At 40.8% G+C, this 16,557-nt stretch overlaps 1 protein-coding gene and 1 non-coding gene across 5 annotated transcripts in view; both read left to right on the top strand.

Moving 5' to 3' along the window:
- EPB41L4A (erythrocyte membrane protein band 4.1 like 4A) overlaps nt 1–16,557 on the top strand; it is a 261,867-nt gene that overhangs the window by 60,496 nt on the left and 184,814 nt on the right. The gene's annotated exons all lie outside the window — the stretch shown is intronic.
- Nucleotides 4,212–4,315, top strand: LOC125147548 (small nucleolar RNA U13). The gene has a single exon (XR_007145238.1). It is a non-coding gene; the product is annotated as a small nucleolar RNA U13 (small nucleolar RNA).

The following is a 16,557-nucleotide window of genomic DNA, read 5'->3' as shown; positions in this document are numbered from 1 at the left end:
CAAGATCTACCTGCTTTCTGCCCAGACAAAAAAAGGTGAATTAAACAGGAATGTGATAGGAATTATCTGTTCTTAAAATGTCAAGCTTTTGGTGGTGGTATGATGGGGTTTTGGAGTGGTGGTGGGGGTTCGGAGCCGATGGCTAAGAAAGAATTCTTGAAAATGTCTTTGATGCAAAAAAGTAATCTTGTCAAAGCATGGGGACGGAACCCCTGGGCAGCAAGAGCTGCACTGAGGTTGTGAAGAGTGACTGCTTATATACTGTGGAGTTGGGGGAGATAAAAGTCAAGAGGGAGTTTCTTAAAGGGATTTCCATATGCTAAAGAAGACACAGATTACTGAAGGCCTAGCTATTGTAAAAAAAAAAAAAAAAATCCTCAGGTTGTTTTTCCCTCTACCAAAGCATTTTCATTAAGACAGTAGGGAGTTCCTGGAGATTAGGCTATCGACAAGATCTCCTTTTTCTTGTAATATTACTAAGATATTTGTAAACTGAAGGAGACTCTATCAGTTTAACCCTTTGTTTTCTGTCCTTTCCTTTGTTCTTGGGCAGCCAGGAGTGCTACATATCCCACTTTGTTGGGGGTGGTTTGGTTTGCAGGGTATCAGCTTGCCTTATGCTTCTTCATCAGTGTTAACGTCTATAGTCTATAGTTTTCCCACAGATGTGGCATTTCTATTGGTTTACTGTGCTGGTAAGGAGGGAAGTTCAGGATGTTTCACTTGGTCATTCTTACCATAATTGCCCATCTTCCATAGTCAGGAAGCCATTGTGGGAATTCTCCCAGTAGTTACATATGTTTACTCCGGTAATGCGTTGAGAAACGCAAAATAACCATAGGGTGGGTCCACAGATTTATTGGTTCCACCATGAGATGGGAGAGGCCAAAACATCATCAATCCCCTGACCACAATAAACTTGACTTAGACTGGTTGATGGTGGTATTTAGGTCCCTAGGATTTAAAGGAGCTCTAACTTAAAAGAAAAGTAAGGATTGCTTGCTGAAGGAATCAAAACAAATAGAATGTGCTTTGGTTATGCTTTTGTTTCCAGCTACCAGATCTCAATATAGCTCTGAGACAAGCATCTCTAGTGGGCAGTTATGGGAGGAACAGCTGAAGGAGTGGAATTCTGCATGCCTGGTAGTCTTTTGTAAAAGGTAGTCCCTGCAGAGCTTGTAGTTGTGTTAGGATTGGGTTCAGAAGAGTGTTTTTATTTTTACATTGTCAGTGCTCTCAAACTGGCTCCTGATAAGGAACTAGAAATGAACTTCATTGTATTGGAAATTGTGTTTCAGCAGTGAAACTGCACTTGTGCTGATATATAAACCCACTTAGCAAACCCAAACCATGTGAAATGTCACTTTGAAGTGTGACACATGCTTATAGGAAAGAGGTTGTAGGTGTTTATCTTTCTCATGGCAAATAACTAGTCCATAAAGAAATTTCAGACTTAGTTTTTTTTTGTTTGTTTGGTAAAAATATAAATATAATGGATCCATTTGAAACCCTTAATCTACATGCACTGTATTGCTTAACTTCAGCCAATTGAGTTGCATAGAAACTATCTTTGAAATAGCTGTTGAGCTTCTAGTAACTTGTCTACCTAGTTACCAATAAGTGAATACTTTATTACTAATTTTCATTTGCAAGCTGAAGAAATAATCTGGTGGTGACATTGAAATTTGAGTAAAAATCTGTGTTCATTAAATTATGTGAAATTCTAGAGAAATAGAAAAAAAATTGCAACCTAAGACATTTACTGGTGGTTACTTTTCCCTTCCACATCCACCTGTTCTTAAAATTTTTAAAAATACTTTTAACCTTAGTCACACATAATACTCATTTTTCTTACCCGAAGGTAATAATACTGTGTTTATTAGTGGCACGAGTGTTCCCTAAGACTTAAAAAGACTTAGTTAAAAGGACAAATAAAATAGGTTTGCACATAGAGTCTGGGCATATGGTTTGCAAAGACGTGAACCCTGATGAAGCCGGGTTTGAACTGGATCAAGTATGAATCATAAAGTATTTACTCTTAAGTTGTGCAGAGGTGGCTCTTCCTGTGGAGTCCCAATTAGAAAATGGTATTTTCACCATCGGAAGTCCTTCCTGGATGTTTTCATAAATGGTGAACTGTATGGCAGGGGGGGAAATATGAAAATCATTACTTGACTGATAATTAACTTATGTTAACATTTTGGGTGAGGAGGTAGGATTCTGTCAAATTGAACTAAACATTTTTTCCATGTTCTTCCCTAACTAAAATTTGGCCTTCTCCTGATACATGGGTTCCCATGTTCTTTCTCCTCATGTGTAGTTTCCCATTTTGCCACAGAGTAGGGTCTGCATTTTCTTGCCTTATTTATTACTGCCTCTTCCAGGTTGTTTCTCTTCCCTTTATTTATTGTTCTCTCTTACTTTCTTCTTACCCTCTACCCTGTCATTTCCTGACTTCCAGGTACCTCCTCAACATAGATTTAGGCCTTTGGCGACTCCCATCCACTGTTTTCTCCTTGAGCTGTCAGCCTCCAACATCTGTTTGGAATAATAATGACTAACATTTAAGGAACTAAGATGTGCCAGGCACTGTTATCAACCACTTTTATGTATGTCATGTAATCTTCAGACTAGCCCTATGAGGTAGATAGGTCATTATCCCCATTTTACAGATGAAGTTACTTGCTCAAAGTCACAGAAGTCAAAATCAGCAGATTTGGTTTTGAACTCATGTCATCTGAACCTAGAATCTGTGTTCTTAACCCCTCTACCAGTGGTTCTCAAACTTGACTGCATCTGGTCAAGTTTACAATATACTGACACTGGGGTGCCTGGGTGGCTCAGTCGGTTGAGCATCTGACTCTTGATTTTTGGCTCAGCTCATAATCCCAGGGGTGTGGGATCAAGCCCCATATTGGGCTCTGTGCTGAGCATGGAGCCTGATTAAGATTTCTCTCTCTGTCTCTCTCTTCCTTCCTCTGTCCCCTCCCCTGCTCATGTGTATGCTTTCTCTCTCAAAAACAAAACTAAATTAGAAAAAGATATTTAAAATATACTGATGCCTAGGACCATGCCCAACTAATTAAATCAGTCTCTGGGGAGTGGGACCCAGGAAGCTGTATGTTTTAAGTCTCTCCAGGTAATTCTGTTGAACAAAGTTGAAAACCATTGTTCTACATCTTCATTACGTAGTATGGCAGCTTCTAGTCATGTGCTTATTTAAGTTTAAATGAACTCTAAGTAAATAGAAACTCACTTCATCAGTCATACTTGGGACATTTTAAGTGGTCCATCGCCACATGTGGCTGGTGACTGCCGTGGGACCCCATAGACAGAATATTTCTATCACTACAGAAGTTGTGTTAGGGAGCACTGCTCTATACCATGCTATCTCCCATCCCTCACACTGCTGCCTTGACCTCATGACCCTGACCGCTATTCTTTATAGCAGTCCACAGATGAGGCTAAACCCTAGACCTTGTCATCATCTGAAACTTGTCTACTTTGCAAAATCTTAAACTCATAACTCCCTCTTTGATTGGAGCCTCCTGTCCTCTCTCCAGTTGATTTTTATATGTCAGCCTCTCTGCTTACACATTTTCCCCTTGTCAACTTCTTCTAGGCTTTCTTTCTTTTTCTGTTGAATTTTGGATCCCCTGGTCAGTCCTGTCCTGGACATATTTCCTGCTGTGGCTTCCATTTTCTCTTTTCCTGCCATACCCAGATTGGCCAGCTCTAATGCTGGATGTGGTTGTGAATCTGTATACATTCTCTGCTACCCCTGCCCCCCCCCCCCCCCAATGTTGCTAGAGAAAAGCTTGTCTTCTAACAGATGTCAGCACAGTTTTCCAATCTCATTTGGGAACTCGTCTCTGAGTGGCAGTCCTTTGAGTCTTCTATAGCTCTCCCTTTTTCCCCACAGTGGCTGTTGTAGATCTTCCCCCTCTCCACCCTGGGCTTCCCATCCTGCAGGCCTGAGCACAGGACCCCTGTTCACTCAGGAGAGCCTGAAGGCAGTCTGCAGAAACTCCCTGTACTTCCCTCCTCTCTGTCTTCACACCCCGCTGCACTCATGCTTCTTTTCTCCTTCATCTCAGAGAAGGGGCCTGCTCCTTCTAAGGCTCTTCTCCCTAGTTGGTTATGCAAGCCCCATCTTCCTATACCAGGGCTTTGTCAAGTCTCTTCCATCCTTAAAAAAACCCAGAAACCCGATCCTTTTGTAATTCTTAAGTGTGATGATTGGGTGTTCACACTGTTGTGTGACATGTGCCACTCTTAAACCTTGTTACAACATCAGCACATTACCCATCTGACATGAAAAACAAAACAAAACAACAAAAAACCAAAAACCCAGAAACGCTCAGCGTTTTCTTCACTGTGCATCCCCATAAAATGGTGTCCTTATCCCCTTCTTTTCCTGTTTTGGCAAACTTCAGCTCCCTTCAGTCTGGCCTCCATACCTGCCAGTCTCCGGAACCTGTTCCCTCCGTATGATGAGGGGCCTCCAGATGCCAGACTGGTTCTCTGCAGTGTCATTTGAAGCTGTGCCACTGCTGCTTCACTGAAACTTCCTTCTCTGTTGGGATTCATGATACGAGCCTGTTCTCCTCCTGGCTCTCCAGTTACTTCCCAGAATCTTCTGCATGCTCTTTCTGTCTCTCCACAGCCCTCATTACACCCAACTGAGTTATTTATGTGGATTTGGACCCTGTCTTAGTCACACCTTCATTTAAAAATCCTCAGCATTAGGCCTGGTGTGTGGTATGAATATTGTGTTTAGGAACATTCTGAATGAGGTGACGCTCCCCAGTTATGTATAAGGGATAAATAGTTTGTCTGGGGATACCTTGAAACACATTTTTGACTTGCACATGTGTGGTTCTGAGTGGACAGATGCAATCCCTCATATATGTTTGGGAGCCCACTGTTAAGGTAGGTTTTCTGCCTCCACTCCTGAATGCTTTATCAATGTCAGTGTCCTGTCAATTACAGACAGTCTCACTGTGCAGATCTGCCTGGAACCCAGCCCTCCACCTCCACACACACACCTGCCTCCTCTAGCTGGCCTCCAACTTGCCCTACAGGGTAACTCATGGGACTTCCCAGATGTTTTAGGTTTTGTCCGTAGCCAAGAAACATTCAGATCTACTGTGTTTTTAAATCATATTTTCTAAAAAAATGGCTTCCCATAAAGTAGGATTTGGGCACGTTATTTTTGACATCTGAAAATGATTCTTAAGGCAATTTGAGAGGACTGTCTGTTATTAGACATTGAAAGAGAAATAAAGCATGAAAGCCATGGCTTTTGAGGTGACAGTAAGGCGATGATTATAATACAGGCACAATGTGATAATGGACAGAGGCGGGATGTTGCTTGGAAGGTTTCATGAAGGAGGTGACTTGAGGAAGACCTTGAAGGCTGGGCAAACCTTTCAATAGGCAGAGACTAGAGTGAGGATGGCAGTTCACATGGAGGGAGGGATGTGAGTAAAGGTGGTGAAATTGGCATGTGTTGGCTAATATCGAATATTGCAGTTTATTGAAAATAAGGGCATATGGGGAGATAAACGTGGGAGGGTAAGTTGAGCCACAAGTTGGAGAACTTCAAATGCCAGCCTACATAGTGCAAATGTGATAAATGCTGGGCGCTCTTCAGGGTTTTTGTCAGAGGACAGCTGTGATGATCAGGCACTGGGAAGCTGCATCTGGCAGTAAGAGTTAAGTTGGGTTTGAAGGGATTGAAGCAGGGCACCTATGGCTGGGTGGCTAGCTAGCCTAGGGTGGTCGTGATCCTGGACTTCTGCCAAGTGCTGGGGGCCAGGAGGTGGAGGCTGCCCTTGGCTGTGCTCCACTCTGATTTGTGACTAAGATTGTGGCTGCTCAGCTTCTTGCGCTCAGACTTTTCTCTAAACTGCAGCTACTTTAGTCTTGCTGTTGCTTACTCTATTCCACAGGTATCAATTATGTTCTGAATGGAGATCCAAAGCTTAGGTAGCAAAAGGGAAGAAGAACAGCTACTTAAAAATGAATAATTAAAAGCCACCTGAAGGTCCAAAAGCATATTTGATGTGAACACAGCAACCACGTGTTCTTAGGTGAACCTGTGTAAGGTCCAAGATGCTAGAAGGTCATGGCTGTAGGAGAAAGAATTGGTGAGGGAGGGAAAAATCTCTAATCAAAATGTTAGTACTTACCTAAATTCCACATTTTAATAAGCAGATAAAAATTATTCACATTGCCTGAAGAGTTGCCAGAGTGTTCCTCAGTTTTTAAAAATTCAGTTGATTCCTTCTGCATGTTCCTCAGCCTTTTCCTAATCATTGTATTTCCTTCATTAGTGCAGATGTCAACACAGTGAAGCAGGCAAGTAACACCTTATAATTAATACAAACACAGTTTTGACCTCCTGAACCCCTTAATGGATCACACTTTGAAAATGCTTGTGTGTGTGTGTGTGTGTGTGGTGTGTATCTAATGATCCTTTGGTTATTCCAGCCCAGTTTGATGTCTAGATGATAGTAAATATTTGTAGATTTTAGTTGCTTCGCTATTCACTTAGTGTTTCTTCAGAATTATGTGTAGATCTTAGTGTTTCTATCCATGTTGTGGCTTAGGACACAGTTGGTTTACTGGTTTTGTGTCCAACTTGGATTTGGGGTTAGGGGTTAGGATCAGACATGTAGCTGGCTATTTGGACTATAACTGTCAAAATGCCAAATATTGGGTGCCCACCCTCAGATCTCCACCTTGATGTTTAGAAGGCTGGAAAGAGTACTGGGGTTTTAAGAATTCGTATAGATGTAGCCTTGCTTTCGAAGTTGTAGCCTTAGAAGTCTCAGGATTTCAGTGGCTAAAACTTGTATTGGTTGATAGAACAGGGAGATGATGATTTGCAAATTTGTTTCACCAAAATTTATTTTTGTTTATCTTCAGTTATTACTGTGAAATAACATGGTAACATTAGAAAGCATTGACAGTAACAATTCTACAGTATGGTGTATATGGCTGCGATGTTTCTGTTTATGAACCTCTGGGACTAACATTTTTTATATGAGAACCAGAAGGAAGTACCTTTTCTCAGTTTGACTTCTTTCAATTTCTGTTTGTTAACCTATAGGCATCTTATAAGTTCTTTCTTGTTTGGTTTCTTTTGTTAACTTTAAAGGATCTTTTCTATCAGATGTTTGAAAATACAACACCCCATATCTGTGTGGGTAAATGATGTGACATACAAAAACACTGAGAAGCTTGAAAAGAGAAAGCACAAATAATTGTGGAGTGCTATGAATTAACAGTCTTGCTCCTAGTATTTCTAGTAAACTAAGATTTCTGGGCAAATGAATTAATCTCCCTTGTCCTTATCAATCAAATCAAAGAACTGTATACCATCCTAACTCTTTAAAATAAAAGAACAAAACATCAAAACTTCTTATACATACATGTTTATACTGGAAATTTGGAAAACAGAAAGATATAAAAAGAAAATAAAAATCATCCTAGGTTGCCTGAGATGTGTGTGAACATAGTGACTCTAAAGGGGCTCTAGGGAACTTTCTGGAATGATGGAGCTGTTCTCTTTTTTATTGGGCTTTGGGTTACATGGGTATATTTGTCAAACTCATCAAACTGTATTCTTTAGATATGTATATAAATTATACTGTAGTACAGAAAAAAATTATCATACAGTCTCAGTACCCAGGGATAACCATGATTAACATTCTGTATATTTCTCTGTAGTATAGTATGTTTTTTTTTAAAAGTTGAGATCTTATTGTGTATATTGCCTACTTTTATAAAAAATTAACACTGTGTTTTTAGCATTTCCAAATGTCATTAAATATGCTTTAAGTATAACAGCCCATTCTATCTGTTAGCCCACTGTATCCAGTTTGTTTTTTTTTTAATTTTTTTTTCAACGTTTTATTTTATTTTTGGGACAGAGAGAGACAGAGCATGAACGGGGGAGGGGCAGAGAGAGAGGGAGACACAGAATTGGAAACAGGCTCCAGGCTCTGAGCCATCAGCCCAGAGCCCGACGCGGGGCTCGAACTCACGGACCGCGAGATCGTGACCTGGCTGAAGTCGGACGCTTAACCGACTGCGCCACCCAGGCGCCCCTGTATCCAGTTTTATATAATCAGTTCCCTATTGTTGGATATTGAGGTTGTTAAAATCCTTCACTTTTGTATATAAGACTTATAAACTTAATTGCATAAAACTTTTTCCTCAGCTCTGATATTTTGTGTATGTGTCAGTGTATTCTAATTAGGGCTGATTCCATTTAATTCAAGAGCCTGTGCAGAGCTGTGAACTGTTCCATCCATGCCCGTAAGGGAGCCTGTTGTCACGTCAGCCAGATAAAGTGAGATGGAAATGAAAATACTAATGCAGGTTGTTATAGCATGTGAGTATTCTGTGTCTCAGGAACTACAAATTTTGGCAAAATAAGATTATGTTGGGGGGCACCTGGGTGGTTTAGTCGGTTAAGCATCCTACTCTTGTTCTCAGCTCAGGTCTTGATGTCAGGGTCGTGAGTTTAAGTGCCGCATTGAGCTCTGGGGTTGGGCATGGAGCCTACTTAAAAAAAAAAAAAAGATTATGTTGACATAAATGAAGAAATAATACGATAATAGTTAGCATTTACTGAGACTTATGTGGTAGGTACTGTGTTAAGAGAGTTAGAGTTGTTATTTCACAGTATCTGTGTGAAGTAGTGTGAAAGAATCAAATGCTACAGAAGTACACTGTATCAGTTAGGGTTTCCTAGAGAAACAGAATCAGTAGGATATGTATATGAAGAGATTTGTTGCAAGGATAACTTAGGCCATCATGGGGGCTAGATAGGTAAGTCTGAGATCTGCAGAGCAGATGGCCAAGAAGGGCAGACTGGATCTCTTGGACATGAGCGGAGCTGCTGGCCACAGGTCGAACTTATTCTTGCAGGAATCCTCAGTTCTACTCAAGGCCTTATAACTGATTGATTCAGATCCATGTAGTTTATCTAGGATAATCTCTTACACTGATGATAGACTTTAATCATGTCTGCACAATACCTTCACAGTAACACCTAGATTAGTATTTGAGTAACTGAGGACTATAGCCTAGCCATATTGACTCGGGACACTTTAATGAACCCCCCACCATGTATCTCCCCTGCAACAACCATAAACCAGTTTTACTTCATTCACACCTTCATTTGTGTCTCTCCTTCCTGTTTTATTTTGAAACCAGTCTTAGCCATCATATCATTTTATCCACAAATATTTCAGTAGATATGTATCTCTAGCCCAGTGCTGTCCAACAGAATGTTCTGTGATGACAGAAATATCTTTAATCTGTAATCACTGACCACATGAAGCTATTGAGCGCTTGGCTTCTGGATAGTAGACTGAGGAACTAAAATTTCACTTTTAATTAACATAAAGTTAAATAGCCACATGTGGTTAGTGACTATGGTACTGGAGAGCATCACTTAAGAATATATGAGGTTTTTACGGGGCACCCTGGTGGCTCAGTCAGTTAAGCATCTGCCTTCAGGTCATCTCGCAGTTTGGGACTTCAGTCCCTTCATTGGGCTCTGTGCTCTTAGCTTCAGCTCCTCTCTCTCTGTCTCTCTCTGCCCCTCCCCTGCTCATGCTCTCTCTCAAAAATAAACATTAAGGAAAAAAAGATAAGAGGTTTTTAATAACATAACCGAAATCCTATTTAGTAGTACTTAATATAAAATAGTCAATACTAACATTTCTGGCTGTTTCATAAGTGAAAATGATCAATTGTTTTATATTTTTTAATAGCTTGGATCAGAATACAAACAAGAGCTATACACTGCAGTTGGTAGCTATGAAACTGTAGCTTTGCTTTCTCTGATTTGCTGTTTGTTGAAAATACTGGGTTATTTGTTCTTCCTAGATAGTGTGTCCTACTCATTTTATAATAGATGGTTTGGTGAAGGTTCAGTTGTGTATGCTGAGCTCCAAGCCAAATCTGACTCAGAACCTGAGCTCTTAACCTTTCCTGAAATGATGTTGGGGATGCTGGTGCCGACGATGGCAACAACAGCATAGCTAACTGGGAGTGCTCGCTATGTGCCAGGCAGGGGAAGTCCTTCCCATGTGTCCGCTCATTTCATCTTCACAGTATAGATATTCCCATCTTCCAGGCGGGTCAGTTGACTTCCCCAACATCAGACAGCTAGTTAAGTGTCAGAATTAGAATTCAAGCAGTCTGCACCCAAGTTTGCATTCTTCATCACTGTGCTACGTTGTCTCCATGCTGTATTTTTTTGTAAGCACTGGGGATAAGAAATTCCTTTTGGCTGCCTCCTTCAACCTGAGAATGTTTGAAATTATGAAGCAAATTTTACCAAATGATTTTCCAGGGCTGTTGGGAGAATGGAATCAACAAATGGTTGAAAGCACTTGAGAACCTTTAATGTAAAAGGCTCTTATGGAAACTGTATGTCTGTAAAGTCAACTGCCTGCTATTCCCAGATTCTTATTTGTGCTCTGTATGTCACTTGCTTTAAAATGGAATCTTGTCCTACAGGCCACATTCTGAATGTGGCATTTTTGTTTAAAATCACTTCAACATTACGGAAAACCTCTCAGAAACCTGTTTAGAAACCATCCCTGCCAAAAGTGCCTCGTGCAGTTCCTAGATGAGTCTTCTTTTCTGGGTTAGGAGAGGTTTGTTTGTGCCTACGAGATGGACTGCCAAAATGCACTCTTGTGAAGTGAATGTCTCTGAAGTCTAGCAGCTTACTGCAAAACCTGAGTATCTGTGTAGCTGGAATTTTCCTACTTTGTATGCCGATCCACTAACGGGAAGCATACAAGCTAATTGCTGTGAGTCTTGGTGGTTGCTCTTTCCTCAAGACCGCCTCTTCAGATGTGAGCTCCTCACTTCTTCAACCTAGGTGGCCATGGAGCTGGCTGCTCCCACTGCAGCCCAGCATGCTAAAAGTAGACCCTTCCAGTTCTCATTCCTTTCACAAGGATTGGGTTAAACTGGTACCTAAGTCAGCAACGGGGAAATTGGCCTGGCTAATGAAATGGAACCTAGAATATGTTCCTCTTACAACTCCATAAAATCCACTGCCAGCCCACCCACTTGGGACTGCCAGGCTTCTCAAACCCACCCAACTGGATTGGGCTGAGCACAGCTCCTATAAATTCATGGCAGTAAATGCTTTAGAAGAGTCATCAGGAAAGACCAGTGATAAGATAAGGTATATTTCATGGATCTACAATTCAGTGGAAAGAGAGATAGGAGAAAGAATAGGGAAAAGAGACAAAGAGAGGGAAGGAAAAGAAATAGGCGAGCCAGCTGGGATAGCATTTCTTATGTCCAATAAGCACGCTTGCTTATTGCATACTGTGTGTGTTTCTCTTTGTTGCCTGTATATCTAGCGAAAAAGTGTTACTTATTAACTTCTCTTTTTTTAAAAAAGAATTTTAAATGTTTATTTTTGACAGAGAGATAGAGATAGAGCATGAGTGGGGGAGGAGCAGAGAGAGAGGGAGACACACAGAATCCGAAGCAGGCTCCAGGCTCTGAGCTGTCAGCACAAAGCCCAATGTGGGGGGTGAACTCACAAACCACGAGATGGTGACTTGAGCCAAAGTTGGATGCTTAACTAGGCACCCCAACTTCTCTTTTTATTTTATTTTAATGTTTATTTATTTTGAGAGAGAGAGAGAATGAGCACACACTCTTAACCAACTAAGCCACCCAGGTACCCCTAACTTTTCTTTTTAGAAAGTGAAGTTTTTAGCAGCTTTTAAGTAGATGTCTTCCAAGAATATTTCTCTGACAATTTTACAGTTTCTAGTGCAGATAATTTTTCATAGTGTTTTATGAGTTATTTTGTTCCATTCTAGAGGAATGAAGTTGGTACATGGCTTTAAATAAACCTATTTGAAAGAATTTTGCTGTTTTTAATTTGCATACATAATACTGTTACAATGTCTTCACCTAAGCTAAGATGATATACAGAATTTTGGGTTACTGTGCAAAAATATTTTCAGTATTTTTTTTATTTTTATTTTTTTCGATACGGGGATCTATCCTATTTTTAAAACATGTAGTTAAGGATGAGCAATATAGCTTTTAACATTTAAAATTACTTCCTTTTGGATTGTTGGATGTGAACCCTCAACAGAAATGTTTATAATGGTTTACATGCCTTGTTAATTTGTGAGATCATGAAATAGGTATTAGGGAATCCTATTACTGTGATATTTAGTTGGCAGCTGAAGCATCCTATACTTTAAAGCTACATTTGACTTCTATTAAAATAATTTTATATGTGCATGCACACACAGTGTATTTTTGTAGACACATTCTTTGAAGAATTGGTTGTGAGGGAAGTAAGCAACATTTGTATCAGTTTCAAGTAGGAAGATTATAATCAAACACAATGAATTGCATGTGGGATTTTTGGAACTTGATAAGGATTCATTGAATAAATTGGACTAAAAGTGGTTGAGTATCCTTGTGTCAGGCTATCCCTGTTCCAGTGAAACTTACATTCTGGTGGGAGGAGACCATTACACAAAGAAAAAATATACAGTAGATGTTAAGAAGAAAAAGTTGGATGAAGGGGACAGGAGTGTTGGGAGTGGGGAGGATGGAGCAGTGTTTGGGGACAGCCTTTCAGATGAGGACACCTTGGAACAGAAACCTGAATGAAGAAAGGTGACAAACCACCTGACTGATGGAGAGAAGGAAGTATCCTTGCAGAGTGAACAGCATGTGTGGAGACCCTCAGGTGTGTGTGTGTGTGTGAGTACCTGTTTATGAACAATATAGAGGATTATTTTAGGGCTGAGTGAGTGTTTGGGGCTTGCGTCTAAACGGGATCTTTATCCAAGGTGTAAAGTACTAAGATATACATTGTTTTAAGTGGATCTTTTGCAAACAAAATTCACATCACAAAATGAAATTGGCAGAAAGGTATATATAGTTGTATCAGAACTAGTAAAGGTAGGGGCACCTGGGTATCTTAGTGGGTTAAGTGTGTGACTCTTGATTTCAGCTCAACTCATGATCTCACGGTTTGTGAGATCGAGCCCCACGTTGGCTCTGAGCTGACAGCAAGGAGCCTGCTTGGGATTCTCCCCCCATCCTCTCTGTCCCCCCACATGCATGCTATCTTTCTCTCAAAAATAAATAAAAAATCTTTTTAAAAAAAGAACTAGTAAGGGTGAAAGGTAAAAATAAAACCTTAACATGTTATTATATAGCATTTAAAAATTGTTATATTCAGATCAGGGATCTGTTATTACTATTTAATATTTACATGAGAACTAGAAAATCTTTTCTTATTAAAAGAGGTGATATAGGGGCGCCTGGGTGGCTCAGTCTAATGGGCATCTGACTCTTGGTTTTGGCTCAGGTCATGATCTCATGGTTTGTGAGTTCGAGCCCCACATCAGGCTCTGTGCTGACAGCGCAGAGCCTGCTTGACATTCTCTCTCTCCCTCTCTCTCTGCCCCTCCCCTACTCTCTCTCTCTCTCTGTGTCTCTCTCAAAAATAAATAAACTTAAAAAATATTATTAAAAAAAGAGGTGCTCTAAGACTCCCTATTAAGCATTGTAATGGGTTGACTTGTGTCCCTACAAAAGATACTGACGTCCTAACCCCAGTACCTGTGAATGTGGCCTTAACTGGGAACAGGGTCTTTGCATATGACCAAGTTAAGATGAGGTCATTAGAGTGGGCCCTAGTCCAGTATGACTGGGTCCTTATAAAAGAGGGAAATTTGTACAGAGGGAGATGTGAACAGAGGGAAGACAATGTGAAGACATGGGGAAAATGCCATCTACAAGCCAAGAAAAGCCTGAGGCTACTGGAAGCTAGGAAAGAGGCATGGAACAGATTCTCCTTCATGGCCCTCAGAGGGAACCAACCTGCCAACACGTTGACCTGGGACTTTGAGCCTCCAGAACCGTGAGACCATAAGCTTCTGTTGTGTAGGCCACCCAGTGTGTGGTACTTTCTTACAGCAGCGTTAGGAACCTAATACGGGCATTAAGGAATATTTTGTTTTCTTCTAAAGCTGTCAAAACTGAAATGAGAAGATAAATCTTAAAATACTTTGTGTCTTGGCAACTTGACAGTTAGGCATAGGAATAGGGCAAATATAGATGCCCACATAACCTTGGGATCATAACCTTTGCACCCTCAGGGTCTCCTTCTATCTGGTGAATACTTCATGTTTGGATGTTGATTTCTTTATCTAAAATGGGTAATGTGATTTTTGGCAATATGGCAGTCACATAAAATGTGCAATGGTTGAAAGATTCTCCAATGGAAGTGTAATGCATTTCCAGGAATACTGTCTCTGTATTACATTTTTTTTCTGTTTTTTGCCTTTAGTACTTTATAAGGCTGCTCTGTGATAGTAACACATGAGAAGAATGAACTGAATAAGCTTCCTTCTCCCTGAGGAACTAAAGCACATGATCATGTCTTCTGAAGAGGACAGTTGACTTGGGCCTTTCAGAGGGAGGGGAAAGGAGTAAGTTGAGGAAGTCTTCTTAAAAACAAAATTCAAAGATGCACTGTTACGTTTTCATACTAGGAAATAAAGGCCTGATGGTGGAGGTTTAGGGTCATCGCCAAGGAAGCATTTGCCTGGAGTGCTGTCAGGCAGTTTTAGAGTGCCTGTGATTTGGATCCTTGAAATCTGGCTGTGTGTTTGAGGATGTGTGTGGTTAGGAGAATGGGCTCTGAGTGACATGGCTTGTGTTTTAATCCTGAATTCATGGCTTGTTGTCTATTTGACCTTGAGCAAGTTACTTCTGTGTCTCAATTTTTCCTCCTCTGAGAACTGGTATAAAAGTATTTCCAGCCTCAAAGAGTTTCTGTGGTAATGAGATGATCCTTGTAAACTGCTTTAGGATAGTGTCTGGTCACATTAAGTGCTCAGTAATTTATGGCAGTTATTAGTGGTAGGAGTAATAGAAAATCAACTTAGAAGACAAAGCATAAAATAGGCTTCATCGGCCTTGTCTTTCTATCTGTGGGGGAGAGGCAGTGGCTCAAGTACACTGGCCAGAAGGGGCTTTAGGAAGAAGACGCTTGTGTCCAGTGCTGAAGAACAGAGGCTTTACTTGGTCCTAAATCCTGTTTGGAAGAAGTAGGATTTGTGAAAGTCCCCATTGACTCTTCTGGGTTTCTGGAGCTGGCATTAGCCTTCATGATCAGAGAGGAGGGGGATGATGGAGTATGGGGTACACTCAGGCTCCAGTGGGACATCCTGACCTTGGCTGATGCATTAGTGTGATAACAATGTCAGCTCGCATGGAGGGCACCCTTACCGTGAATTAGCATGTGCCAGCCAAGCACAGAATCTTGTCACTTAATTCTTAAAGCAGTCCTGTGAGGCAGTTTTTATTACCAGTTGTGTTTTTAAAGTGGGAAATTTTGAGCTTTGGAAGGTTGCTTGTCTGAAGCTACACATTCAGGAAGTAGTACAGCTGGAATTGGAATGGAATCTGGCAACAGAGCCAGGGCTTTCAGCTTTGGGGGAATCATGCTAATTTGTCTCCTTGCCAGCACCTGTTTTATCATCGAGGAACCCTCTTCCAGGGACAGGGAGGTGATGACCTGAATTTAGAGACCCAATACTGTTGGTTTTATGGGAGGAGCATAAAGAGGAAGGTGCTGGCATGTCAGTCTCTGTCATCTGTTCTTTACTATGTATCTTTTGTTTGGTGACTTAAACATCAATCTTACAGTTAGGAAATTGTGAGGCCAATTTTAAGAAAACATATCAGAACTGTGTATCTATGTGTATTTTTCAGCAGAATTTGTGTATAGCATAATGGTACTCCACTATTGCTTACAGAACTTTGGGGACTTTTCTTCTAGATTTGTCTTACAAACCACTCTGAGTCATATATATAGTACGCCTTTTAAAAATAAATTACTTTAGGGGCGGCTGGGTGGCGCAGTCGGTTAAGCGTCCGACTTCAGCCAGGTCACGATCTCGCAGTCCGTGAGTTCGAGCCCCGCGTCGGGCTCTGGGCTGATGGCTCAGAGCCTGGAGCCTGTTTCCGATTCTGTGTCTCCCTCTCTCTCTGCCCCTCCCCCATTCATGCTCTGTCTCTCTCTGTCCCAAAAATAAATAAACGTTGAAAAAAAAATTAAAAAAAAAATTACTTTAAACTTATATGTTATTTTTTTAACTACAAAATACCATGTTATTCAGTGTGCTCAACACCTTTATTAAACTGGTCTTCAGATAATTTTTGGATTTTTCCCAACTTACAGCGGCCCTCAAATGGCAATTTGTAAATGTTGAGGATATATAAAGAATGTGCTGCATTCTCAGAAGGCAATTCTAGACGCACTAAACTATTTTGACACATGTCAGCCCTGTTGGCAGAACAGCATAATAATCACAGGAATTTGAGCTGGGTAGCATTCATCTTGAGATATTCATCCCGGCACACTTGTAAAGTTATTCATTCTTTGACCTCCAGAGCACTGAGCTTGTCACTACTGTCTGGATAGATTCTGTCCCCTCCTGTCTGTTGTGACGCCTGCCA

This window comes from Prionailurus viverrinus, chromosome A1 (genome assembly GCF_022837055.1).
Source record: "Prionailurus viverrinus isolate Anna chromosome A1, UM_Priviv_1.0, whole genome shotgun sequence".
Taxonomy (NCBI): domain Eukaryota; kingdom Metazoa; phylum Chordata; class Mammalia; order Carnivora; family Felidae; genus Prionailurus; species Prionailurus viverrinus.
The sequence above is the reverse complement of the archived record's forward strand: the minus strand, read 5'-3'. Positions and strand labels throughout refer to the sequence as shown.